At 29.3% G+C, this 13,134-nt stretch overlaps 1 protein-coding gene across 3 annotated transcripts in view; it reads left to right on the forward strand.

Annotated features, from left to right (window-relative positions):
* LOC129971623 (optomotor-blind protein-like) overlaps positions 1 to 13,134 on the forward strand; it is a 149,014-nt gene that overhangs the window by 85,936 nt on the left and 49,944 nt on the right. The gene's annotated exons all lie outside the window — the stretch shown is intronic.

Raw genomic sequence — 13,134 nt, forward strand, 5'->3', positions numbered from 1 at the left:
AAATAAAAATAAATTTTAATAAAACTTTTTTATCTAAGGATTTGTTATTTATTAATTGATACTTATAAAGCGTGTTAATCAGTTTCTCTTAATAAATAAAAGCGGCAATAAATGAACTTACATTAAGCAAATATTAACGCCACTAGTAAGATCATGTAAGCGTAAAGAAATGAGATGGCAAAATAGCGTTGCATAGGTGTCCCACCGAGACAAGGGCTTGTCATTGTCTATTCTCTTATGCGCATGCGCAGATTACTGGCAATGATAATACTGTTTTAATGTAAACCCATCTTAAGAGTTGAGATGCTAGTTATGCACAAAAATTATTTTATATATTTCATAATTTTGTTATATTATTAAATCACGCTATAATTGTAGTTCAAAGAACTTACATCAATCAAACTGTTTTTGATTTTACCACAATGAAATAATAACATTGATGGAATTCAAAATTATGGTTTATTTAAAATAATGACAGGTGCTGAAATTAATGTATCCAACTGCGATTCTATAATACTATAGTGATAGCAAACACTTAGTAATACTAAAATATGCAAAACTTTTTATTTGTGAAAATTGAAAATTAAGTTCTAATAAATATATATTTCGTATTCGAAGACAAATTCATAAAAATTGTTACTCATTTTCGAATGAATAGAAATATTCATCCGATGTAAAAGTTTTCATTCTTAACATTGTCTTTTTTTCAATCGGATGTCAGATTTTGGTAGAATTCTCATTAATCAGCTGTTATGAGATCTGATCTCCGAAATTCTTCAATTGTTTTTATCTACCACTGCGTCCGTGATTATATAGTGAGATAAGGAAGAGACGAATGTCTTGTAAGTATTTGCCATTCATCAATTTTATCGAATTCCAAATCATTTCGCTTTTACTGTCACAGTCGGTGCAAAGTTCATTTATTTAAAAGATAATTAATCTGTTTCATCTTTTAAAATCTAATGTAACAGACACAATTAAGATTAAGAAAATAAATTTCATAATTACAGCATGAATAATTTGAGATGATCTGATGACTTTTAATTCAAAGAATTCTCAGCTTTTAAGCATTTTCAAATACAACACACTTAGAAAAAATTTAATCGTTAAAGTTACACACACACACACACACACACACACACATTTTCGTGAAGTCTTACGATTCTACCATGGTTATTCACAATTATGTATCTTTAACTTGAATTCTTGAATTTTCAATAATTTCACACATATTTCTTTCTATTTTTTTTATTCCGTTTCGAAGATTCTAAGAAATTATTTTTGAGATATCAACTATTATGTAACAAACAAAATGTTTAAAAAAAAGACCGAATTCAAAAATTTTTGTCGAAGAAAACAATGGCTTATATATTTTATTAATGTATTTGCAGGAAGTCATTTAGTAATTTTCGTTAAAAAAATCTCCTAAAAATGACTTTTCTTAATACAGTTGTTAAAAACTTAAAAGTCTGATTAAACTATGGAGTCAAATGAAGTCGTGTTCATGCATTTCGAATTCGCAAAAGTGTTATAAAAATATGATTGAGTCTGATTTTTCGATATAAAAAAAATAATAATAAAACAAAAAAATTATCGTGAATTCATTATTTAAAATATCTAATTTCAATTTTTAGAACTGTTAATAAAAAAAAATCAAATTTCATTTTAAAATACCTAATTTTAATTTTCAATGTTCGCAAGTAAAATACTTTTTATTTATTCATAATTAAAGATTCATAGATTTTAATTTGTTTCAAATAAGTCTTGAAAAAAACACATTATTTCATAATTGCGATTAGATTATTCTTTTTACAATAATGTTAGTTGCAAATTTCAAAAAAAGTTTTAAAATCTCTGATTTTTCATTTGAGTGGAAAGCAGATAATTTTGTTATATATTTCCTTATTTTCATTAAAAAGAATAAGTTAAAATAAATGAGGTTATAAAGTTTATTTTTCTTTTCCACGAACATTCACTTATTAGCAAATTAACAAGAAAAATATCGAAACCTTTCATTTAATGGATTCAATAATTTTTTTAACATATAAATAATTTATCTTCAGTTAATTGAGACCACACAATTATAATATTTCTATTTGCATGGCAAATATAAAAAAAAAAAAATCGGAAGCAAATACTACGCTATGCAAACACTTCTTTAAAAACTTCATCAATCACACTCTAGAACCCCCCAAAAAGAAAAAGAAAAAGGTGTTATAGAATCAACTTTCCATATGATTCCAATTTCCATAACACATACTAATCTAAAAACCCAGTTGGGGGGGGGGGTAGAGAGGGAATGGAGAGATGAAGTGAAGAGAAAATCGTCACTGCCTTTCCTACGTTTTCTGTACCATCCAATTTGAAAGTTGTTCGCTCCGTTACCTTTTGCATTGGTTTCGAAAACGCGAATCCAATAAAGATAAATAAATTAGTAAATTTCAGGTTGGCGTGATCCGGAGGGAGGAGGGTGGTGAGAGGAGGAGAGAGGATCGAAATGTGAATCATGTTATCCCCCCCTCTCCCTCCGCGGTTTGTCGATACAGAAGGAACAGGCCGCGCTTTTCCGAACTGTTGTTTATGGTCGTGGATTGATTTGATTGAAAAGCGATGACATGCACTTTTCTGTTAAGCTAGATGATGATGTATACTGCTCATTGTGCTGAACTGTCTTGTGTGATTAAGAGGCGATAAATTTTGAAGGAGACGAAATTGTTACGATGAACTAAAGACTTTTTTTTATTGAAAATTGGGGAAAAAAATCAAATGATTGCTGCAATCTTTGGATTTTGATTGATATTTTAATGAAGTTGTTAAATTAAGAGGCTATAAGTTTTGATGGAAATGAAATTGTTAGGATGAATTTAACAGTTTTAGTGGTTTGATTTTATCATTTGGTTTGAAAAAGTAGAAACGAGTAAAAAATATTGCAATAATGCTGTAAAATAAAGAGGATGAATTGGGAATGATGGGAACACAATTGCTACGATGAACCAAAGAATTTTGGTAATTATAGTTTATAACTTTTTAAAAACTGGGAAAATGTCAAAATCAATGTTGATGATTGCTGTAATCCTTTGCATTTTCGTTGTTTAGAATTACAATAATAAACAATTTTGGTAATTATAGTTTATAACTTTTTAAAAACTGGGAAAATGTCAAAATCAATGTTGATGATTGCTGCAATCCTTTGCATTTTCGTTGTTTAGAATTACAATAATAAACAATTTTGGTAATTATAGTTTATAACTTTTTAAAAACTGGGAAAATGTCAAAATCAATGTTGATGATTGCTGCAATCCTTTGCATTTTCGTTGTTTAGAATTACAATAATAAACAATTTTGGTAATTATAGTTTATAACTTTTTAAAAACTGGGGAAATGTCAAAATCAATGTTGATGATTGCTGCAATTCTTTGCATTTTCGTTGTTTAGAATTACAATAATAAACAATTTTGGTAATTATAGTTTATAACTTTTTAAAAACTGGGAAAATGTCAAAATCAATGTTGATGATTTCTGCAATCCTTTGCATTTTCGTTGTTTAGAATTACAATAATAAACAATTTTGGTAATTATAGTTTATAACTTTTTAAAAACTGGGAAAATGTCAAAATCAATGTTGATGATTGCTGCAATCCTTTGCATTTTCGTTGTTTAGAATTACAATAATAAACAATTTTGGTAATTATAGTTTATAACTTTTTAAAAACTGGAAAAATGTCAAAATCAATATTGATGATTGCTGCAATCCTTTGCATTTTCGTTGTTCAGAATTACAATAATAAACAATTTTGGTAATTATAGTTTATAACTTTTTAAAAACTGGAAAAATGTCAAAATCAATATTGATGATTGCTGCAATCCTTTGTATTTTTCTTATTTAGAATTATTTAATTAGGATGATATAAATTTTGTGAATGAAATTGTTACGATAAACTATTTTTTTTCTATTTATGCTAGATTATCGTTCAATTTTTAAACACAACGATATTCTAACATTTAAAAAAAATGTACAATGTACATCGTAACAATTTCGTTCACAAAATTATATATATATACACACACATTACATTAAAAGAATTGAGTTTAGGAAAAATCTTGTTGGGATTTTATTTTTTAAAAAATTGTATAATTCTCTAAATACAAAAGGAAAAAAAATCTTACTTACTAATTGATGCCATGTGCAGATTCTTAAAATTAAAGTTAAAAATAAATTAAACCAAGCCATGCTCTGTAACGACATAATATTAGTACTAATTAAAAACCAATATAACTTTAGCTGTTATATGTATTATACAAAATTGTATTTATCACGATATCGCATTTTTTCATCTATGCTTTAATGAATTAGGTATTGAAACATTACTAGTTAAATGAAATTTAATTAAAGAAAATTACTAGTTAAAATGCTTCATCCTCTAAATAAAAAATAAAAAAACAAAACATTAAATTAGACTAATAGTTTTTCAGTGCACAATTTTGATTCAAAAAATTATCAGAAGAAATATTATCGAAGCTTGATTTATTAATATATGACGTGACTTCAGTCATTAAACTTTGCTGCAACCCCAAATAAAAACGAAACAAATCATATTCCCACAATTAATCCAACACCATCACCTATTCCCCCATAAGCATTAACTTCCCAAACACTAAATCAAACAAAACCAGAAAAGAGAGAGAGAACCTGTTCACCGATAACATCTACAGTTCACTGCTCACATAAAACGAAGAAGGCTTCGGTAGCTGGCAATGGGCATTTAAGCTTCAAGCGTTAAAAATCGCCAGTCGTAAAATACAGGGAATTATTGCGTCCCGCTTAAAATTGATCACCCGCTATGTAACCTCCCTCCCAATCATCGAAAGCGATCAAGGAAATAAGGTTTCAGGGGTCATCATTAAACAGTATTATACCCCTCTGGCTATCGTTTGTATTCAAGGACAAATGGATGGACTTGGAAGGCGACTCAACGTGATTAAGCTGCCAGTGGAAATGCAGTCGCGTAATAGGTCTTACATATTTCTATTTGAGTCCTTTTAATGATTTAAACACAGAGTATCGATTTCGGCTTATTGGCAGAGGTGGAAGACTTATCCATTAGCGTGAATGGAAAGTATATGGTTCGGTTTGGCTGCATGATCGAATGGTTTCAGTTGGTGATAAATGATACCTAAGGCGTAAGACAATGGAGTGGATTTTTATTGACGCGATTGATAATGATATTGCGGTGATACAGGTGAAGAGATTGCAGATTTCTTTAAAGATATAACTAAATTAGGCATTAGTTAAGAAAGGCGACAAGGAAAAGTGAGATTTTTGAAATTGTATTTGTATTTTAAATGATATATTACACAGTAATTTGCAAGCCATGAGGATGAATTTGTAATTTTCCATTTTTTTTTTTATTGTTTGCTTTAATATTAATATTTTTCAACCAATGTAGTTATTTCAGAAATTTCTGTTTCCTTGATATTTTTTATTTCTTTTTAATAGATGTTTGATAACAATTTATTGCCTAGATTGGTATAACTGCTAGTAATTTTTACATAGTTTATTTGTTTAAGATAATAATTTAGTTAATTTATTCGTCTTTTAAAAGAGAAAAAAACAACCCATGAATATTTAAATGATTGTTAGAAATGGCATTCTATAATTATTCTTAAAGAGAAAATAAATGAAAATTTTTAGTCATGGTTTGATAAATGGCATATCTTTTAAATAATATCCATACCAACAAAAATTATTGTTGTTTACAATTTCTAAAGTTATTGTTTTCAGTTATTCTAATATATTTAGCGAAATATTGAAAAGAAATCAATTATTTGTTGGATTTTTTAATTATATATAATTATAAAATATTTTCACCTAAATAAATAAATTAGAAATTAATTAAGAAACCAGGCAGAATTTTTGCTTTAAAGATTTCATAGGACAGGTTTTTTTTTTTTTTTTTTTTTTTTTTTACCCTTTTTCGTTTTACTCGAATCTTAAAGTAAATGTTTTATGTTTTCAAATGCTCTTTAAAAGTCTTTCAAAAATCCCGAGCTTTCTATTCCATTTTTACTAAACTATTTAATTTGTTAATTTTAATTTTTAATGCCCTTTTTACGCAATTTAAGAACTGTTTTAAATTTTATTATTGATTTTTTTTTAATTATTCATTAGCAGAAAGAACTAGTTTCAAATGAAATTCAATTAAAAATTTTATGTGTAATGGAATAGTTTCCTTATTCGAATAACTTCCGTATTTTTTTTTTTTCTTTCTCTATCTTATTAGACCTTTCACATTTAAGTAAAATTTTAATAGAAGCTCTATAAAACACGTTTTAATAGCAGAAAGGTTTTTAAAAGTTCCGTTCCAATTTTACAACGTAAAAACAAATGTAAATGAATAATAAGTACAGTTTTGGTTTAATTTAGTTATGTTAACGTCCCGTTTTAAAGCAACACTAAGGTTAATTCGTAATTTTGAACTGCGATCAGATGACGAGGACGTCACTGGAGCTGGTACACCTTCTCCAAACTTCCACACCAGCGGGAGGACGTTTGTCCCCCACGGATTTAACGTACACCAGGCCCGTTCACACGACGGTTTTGCGGTGGAATCGAGTCTCGAACCTGAAATCTTTCTGTTCGGAAGCCGAGAGCTTACCATTAGGCCATTACGGCCCTAAATAAACGCAGGAAAAACAAAGCCAACATCAAAACACGTAAAAAGAAATATAATAATTTTTTTTAAATAATGGAGGGGAAAAATTGAAAAAAAAAAAGAATTCCAAAACTAGTGCTAATATATAAATTAAACTAGTTCTAATATAAAAATTAAACTAGTGCTGATATAAAAATTAAACTAGTGCTGATATAAAAACTAAACTAGTTCTAGTAATAAAGTTTAGTGCGCATCCTTTTGTTAATCCTTTTCCATTTGAAAAGAACAATATAAGTAAACCACAGACATAGAATATAAATCAATTAACTGGACATAAAAAATTTGAGAAAACAATATTTTACTTATTATGCAATAGCCTATAGCAAAAACTTTCAAACATATGCGCAAAAAAAAAAAAAAAAAAAAAAAAAGTACAAAATAACTAAAAAAAATGACTTCAAGAATCACTAAATGCGCATCTTCATCGCTAATTCTTCAATCATCAGAAGAAAAAGAACAAAGGCCTTTTTATAAATCTTCATTGTTCAAAAGCAGCCATTCTTAAGCATTCATTACAAAAACGCCTTGAAAAATCTGTACGATTTCTGTAATGCGTTTAAAGAAAATGATACATTTTTTCCTTGCTGTTGATTGCGAACTCGAGACTACCTTTTACAGTGACAGAGATCTAAGGCATTTATCAACCACCTCCAATAATTGGCGGCAAGCGCGTTTACTCTTATCACTTGCAGTGATCAAGGAACTTGCAGTCGTGTTATAACAAGGGAATCATTATTATTAACCTTCAAGCGATGACAATCGCGGTACTTTTTTGTCCTGTCAAGGACAGACGGTCACTTCTTCCGATGTCACTTAAACGTCCTCTTCGCTGTGCATCATCCACACTGGGAGTTAAGTTACTGCAGACATTATTTGTTTATCGCCTCAGGATGTCTCGAAGACACTGAAGGAATTTTCGCATTCGACCCGGGTCTCTGACTTTCGTTGAATATAAAACTGTTAGGATTTCCTTTTTAATGGGTTTATGTTATTTTTTTTTAAACTTAACTGCACACATTTTTATTTATTTTTCTTTCGTTATTTGATATAGGTCGAGTTTATTTATTTATCTTGAATCCTGCCGTTGTGTTCCATTAGAAGGAATTTTCGCATTCGACCCGGGTCTCATATTTTCGCTGAATGTAAAACTTGGAATCGCCTTTTAATGTGTTGTTTATGCTAAATTTAACAGTGCCCAATTTTATTTTATCTTTTTTTTTTTCATTATTTGATATAAGTCAAGTTTATTGTCTTGATTTCTATCGATTTTTCCCATTAAGGCCACATGCCCTATAGTTCTTCCGGTGTCACTTAAACGTCATCACGGTGCCTCATCCACACTGGAATTTAAGTTAATGCAGACATTATTTGTTTACCGTCTCAGGAGATATCGAAGACACTGAAGGAATTTTTGCATTCTACCTGGGTCTCTGATTTTCACTGAATATAAAACTTCTTCTCATGTATAGCCAACCACGATTTGTCTTGAATCTTGTCGATTTGTCCCATTAAGGACATATGTTCGACATTTCTTTCGATGTCAATAAGCAAATTTACACTAAGGATCATCCACAGTGGGACTTGAGTTACTGCAGACATTATTTATTTACTGCTTCAGGATATTTTGAAGAAGACACGAAGGAATTATTTAGATTCGACCTAGATATCTTCTTTTCGCGAAAAATGAAGCTATTCTAATATCATTTAATTATATTTGTATTTGATTTTAACCACCCACATTTTTGATTATAATTGTTGGTTGATTGAAATGCGTTGCATTTGTTTGGTGTTTTGCCATGAGACGATCTTTTTCTTTAAAAACTTTTAGTAAAATTTCGTTGAAATTCAAAAGAATATCACTTTCAAAAACATTAATCAGGATTTATTCATCTTATTTCTCGATGTAATTTTTTTAAAAAAAATATTTCATAGTGTTTTAATTCTATTGCCATTAATTTTACTTATCTATATTATACTTGGAGTTATTATCATCAAAAGTACTTTCTAAATCACTAGATCATATTTCTGCGTAGTCATGAAAATACAAAGGGGTTCAATTCGTGCCACTTGATTTTCATAAAATTAGTAGGCTATTGCATTTCATCATTTTAATTTTGGAAAAAACATACGGCATTTTGCAATTGAATGTTAGATAACGTAAACAATTTCACTCGCCATGTGGCTATGATGTCATGGAAACTGACACTATTAAAGAGTAGAACTATTTTCTGAAATTTTCTTTTCAATTTTTAAAATAATGATCGGATTATGGTCATTTCCATGAAATGTATGTCGTACACAGAAAAGTTATTTGTAATATCATTTAATTTATTTATTTTAAATTGATTGAGAATTTTTTTAAGCTTTCTAATTCGCTTTTCATGTAACATGCGCTTTTACAGTTATATGGCAAAAGAAAAGTGTTAGTTTTTGAATTCCAGTCTACACTCTAGCTAATTTGTCATTTTAGAGAAGCCTCTATTTGTATTTGATAAATTATAATTTTTGATAGTCTATTTTAATTTTAAGACTTCTTTCATTGGAAGCAATAATATTTGAGACACAGTTTTCCAAATTGAATTGCCTAGTTCTAGAGGATCCATTATTGAATAACTACGAAATGAGAATTCCTTAAATCTATCACAAAGGTTTAAGAAAATGACAACATAATTTTCTTTGTGAAATGATTTTATAAAGATGCCGAAGTGATTTTTCAGCCTCATTACTTTGAAATATATTTTAATTTTTTTCCTGATTCTTTTTCAATCGATCAAAAAACGATTTTCCCGAGTAAGACAAGGTAAAAATGTGTATTCTATAAATGTGATTCTTTGAAATTCTTTCTCACGTATTCCAAATTATGAAAAGTATAATTCTTATAGGACACCTTGTTTGTTTACAGGTTTATCTACAATCTTTCTTCATTTTAAATTCGTTTCTGATCCATTTTCCTATCATTCGTGAATTAATTTTTTCAGAGTCAAGTAAAGTAAAAATGTGCATTCTATAGAAGTGATTCTTTGAAATTCTTTCACACACAGAAACTATGAAAAGTGCGATTCTTGTATTTGAAATTCTTTCATATATTCCAAACTATGAAAAGTATGATTTTTGTAGGGCACCTAGTTTGTTTACAGGTATATCTACAATCTTTCTTCATTTTAAATTCGTTTCTGATCCATTCTCCTATCATAGTAGGTCAATTTTTCCAGAGTCAAGTAAAGTAAAAATGTGCATTTTATAGAAGTGATTCTTTGAAATTCTTTCACGCATAGAAACTATGAAAAGAATGATTCTTGTATTTGAAATTTTTTCATATATTCCAAACTATGAAAAGTATGATTCTTGTATTTGAAATTCTTTCATATATTCCAAACTATGAAAAGTACGATTCTTGTATTTGAAATTCTTTCATACATTCCAAACCATGAAAAGTATGATTCTTATAGGACACCTTTTTTATTTACAGGTATACCTACAATCTTCCTTCACATTACATTTTAAATTCGTTTCTGATCCACTCTCCTAACATTCATGGATCAATTTTTCCAGAGACAAATAAGGAAAAAATGTGCATTCTATAGAAGTGAACTCTTTGAATTTCTTTCACACATAGAATCTATGAAAAGTATGATTCTTGTATTTGAAATTCTTTCATATATTCCAAACTATGAAGAGTAGGATTCTTGTAGGGCACCTTGTTTATTGGGATACCTACAATCCTCCTTCAGACTACATTTTAAATTCTTTTCTGATCCACTTTCTTATCATTCATAGATCAATATTCCAAAATCAGGTAAGGTAAGGGTGTCTATTCTGCAAAGCTGATATTTCGGAAATCTCTCATATTCCAAGATTATGAAATACCAGCCTTGGCTTGTTCATTTACAGGGATATCTACAATCTTATTTTACGTTACATTTTAAATTATTTTCTGCCCAGTAAGATCGTGCTCCATGTACCCATTTCTGAACGATCAATGGGAGACTTTGTAGGTCTAATCCTTCTTTTTTGGGGGGATCATGGGTTTTAGAAAACTACGCACAATCTTAACAACTCTAACTACTACTACTAAAAATCATTCTTCACGATTTCCAAGTTCCGCTGTTTCACACAAGCGGAAAATGACTAGTTTGTACGAACGGAAGATGTACGAAGTGCTTGTGACAAGTAGGCATTTATAGCCTGCTTGATGGAACGCGTTTGTCTAGATCCCTAACCGTTGCCATAAATAAAAACAAAATTATGACCGAAAAGGCGCAAAGCTTGTATTCTTTGATCAGGTTGTAAATTTCCACCAGCGGGATTCTGTCCTCGAAGTTCTCAAAATAAGTCTCTCTGTCCACTTTTAGATGCTTTGTTAGGCTGAGATTGCGTAGGATAATAAAAAAAAGGTACGTGGCTGTAAAAAAGAGTAATTCACACGCAGGGTGAGAGGAGAGAGCGTGGTACATCGTGACGGTTACCTAATAAAAATAAATCAAAAAATGTCGTGTACCGGTGTGTGTCGTAGAATGAGGTCGAAATAATTCAAAGAACAGGAATGTAGATCTATTTTCCCCCAAAAAAGTGCGACTGAAACTCGAAATATTCAATTGAGATATAAATGTCTTTTTTTCTCATGCGTAATAAATTTGACGTTCTGTTCTAAGAAAGATACGAAATTTCAAGCCTATTCAAGTCTATTCTGGCAATGTATTATCATTGGCATTATTACCGGCAATGTAAAATAATTTGGTAATTTATCTTTATTATTTTGGTACTATAATGGAGTTAATGCTTTGAATAATGCCTTATGAAATAATTCATGCATTATTTCTGTGGCTAAAATACATCATTGTTTAAAATGGATTTTATCAATAAATTTTTTATCGATCAATAGTTTCGATGTATTTGAATTTTAAACTCTGAACAGTGATTGACAACGTAGCATTCGAAATGCGAAATTCATACCTAAAAAATATTTATTTCTCTGCAATAAATATTTAATGGCAAATGCTCTCTGCAATCTACGTTTAAAATCAAACTCCAACTTGGAAATATATTTTAACTATATTTAACTCTAGAATTTTAATAAGAATATAAACTGTAGAACAAATATCTTTATTGAGATAAGAATGAAGCTTTTATTTAACTATTAGTATTTAAACTATAAAAAGTTTGGTTTTTGTGTGTTAACTTAGTGTGCAAAGCATGGCAAATAATTTTTAAATTTACAAACTTTTCTGGTAGTATGGTCAAGGTTATTCAAATTTGCTTCAGTTATACTTAGTTTAAAAAAATGTATTAAGAGCCTATAAATTATTCAATAGATTAAAATCTCCATTCAAAATTGTTTTAAAACTTTGTGGAAATGATTTTATGAATGTATTCTTTAGTTATGCATGGCAACTGAAACATTTTTTTACTTTTTTAATTACTAGAAAATATGGCATGACCTAGTGTAAGATGTAATATTGTGATATGTATTGGTGTTAAATTGTACTGAATGCTATTCTTGATATAAACTATTTCATTAACAAGTTCACTGACTGACACTCCTGAAATTTGACTCCTGAAAATCTTTCTAACTAGATGAACTCATCTTTGCTGTCAGAGAAAAGGCCCTCTGATTAGATAGATGGTTCGTTCAATTATAAAGGTGTGAATCCCAAGCGAATCACAGAAAATCATCGTATTAAAAAAATCTACAAAGTACTAAATGAAAAAAAAAAAAAAATTGGAAACATTACTTTTTTTCCAACGATTTGTTCTATGTTTTTGTTACAAACCTTTATGCAGTGCTTGATTTAATGATATACCCAGTATACTGAATGCTATCCTTGATGTAAACCATTTCATTAACAAGTCCACTGAAACGACTTACACCTGATATTCGGACCAGTTATCTAACTATATGAACTCTTCTTTGCTATCAAAGAAGAGACTATCTAATTAGATAGATAGTTCGTACAGCTTAAGGAGTTGTGAATCCTATGCGAGTCACAGGCATTCATCATGTTAATAAAATCTTCTAAATCAAGCGCAGTCAGAACTTTTTTTCTATTAATTGTTCTTTGTTTTTGTTACAAATATTTATATAATGCTTAATTTAATGAAGATATCCAATATTTTGATGTAAAAACTTGAGCAACCATTAACTGAACCATCATCAAGTTTTCCTGATAAGCTAGCATTCGTCCAATAGGGGAAAGAAAAAAAAAAAAAAAGCATTTAAAAGTCATTCATTCGCGATCCTCCTCTACATTCTAACCAACAATGTGAAAAGCGTAGGTAATAACGGGCAAAGGGAGGAAGAAACTTGCATAAGTTCAAGGATTAACTGTATTTGGGGGGATGGGAAGATTCAACAATCATTTTTTCTTCTTTCGAAACTTTGGGAGGGCGTGCAAATAAAAATGCACACCCGTCAACTTTATTA

This window comes from Argiope bruennichi, chromosome 6 (genome assembly GCF_947563725.1).
Source record: "Argiope bruennichi chromosome 6, qqArgBrue1.1, whole genome shotgun sequence".
Lineage (NCBI taxonomy): Eukaryota > Metazoa > Arthropoda > Arachnida > Araneae > Araneidae > Argiope > Argiope bruennichi.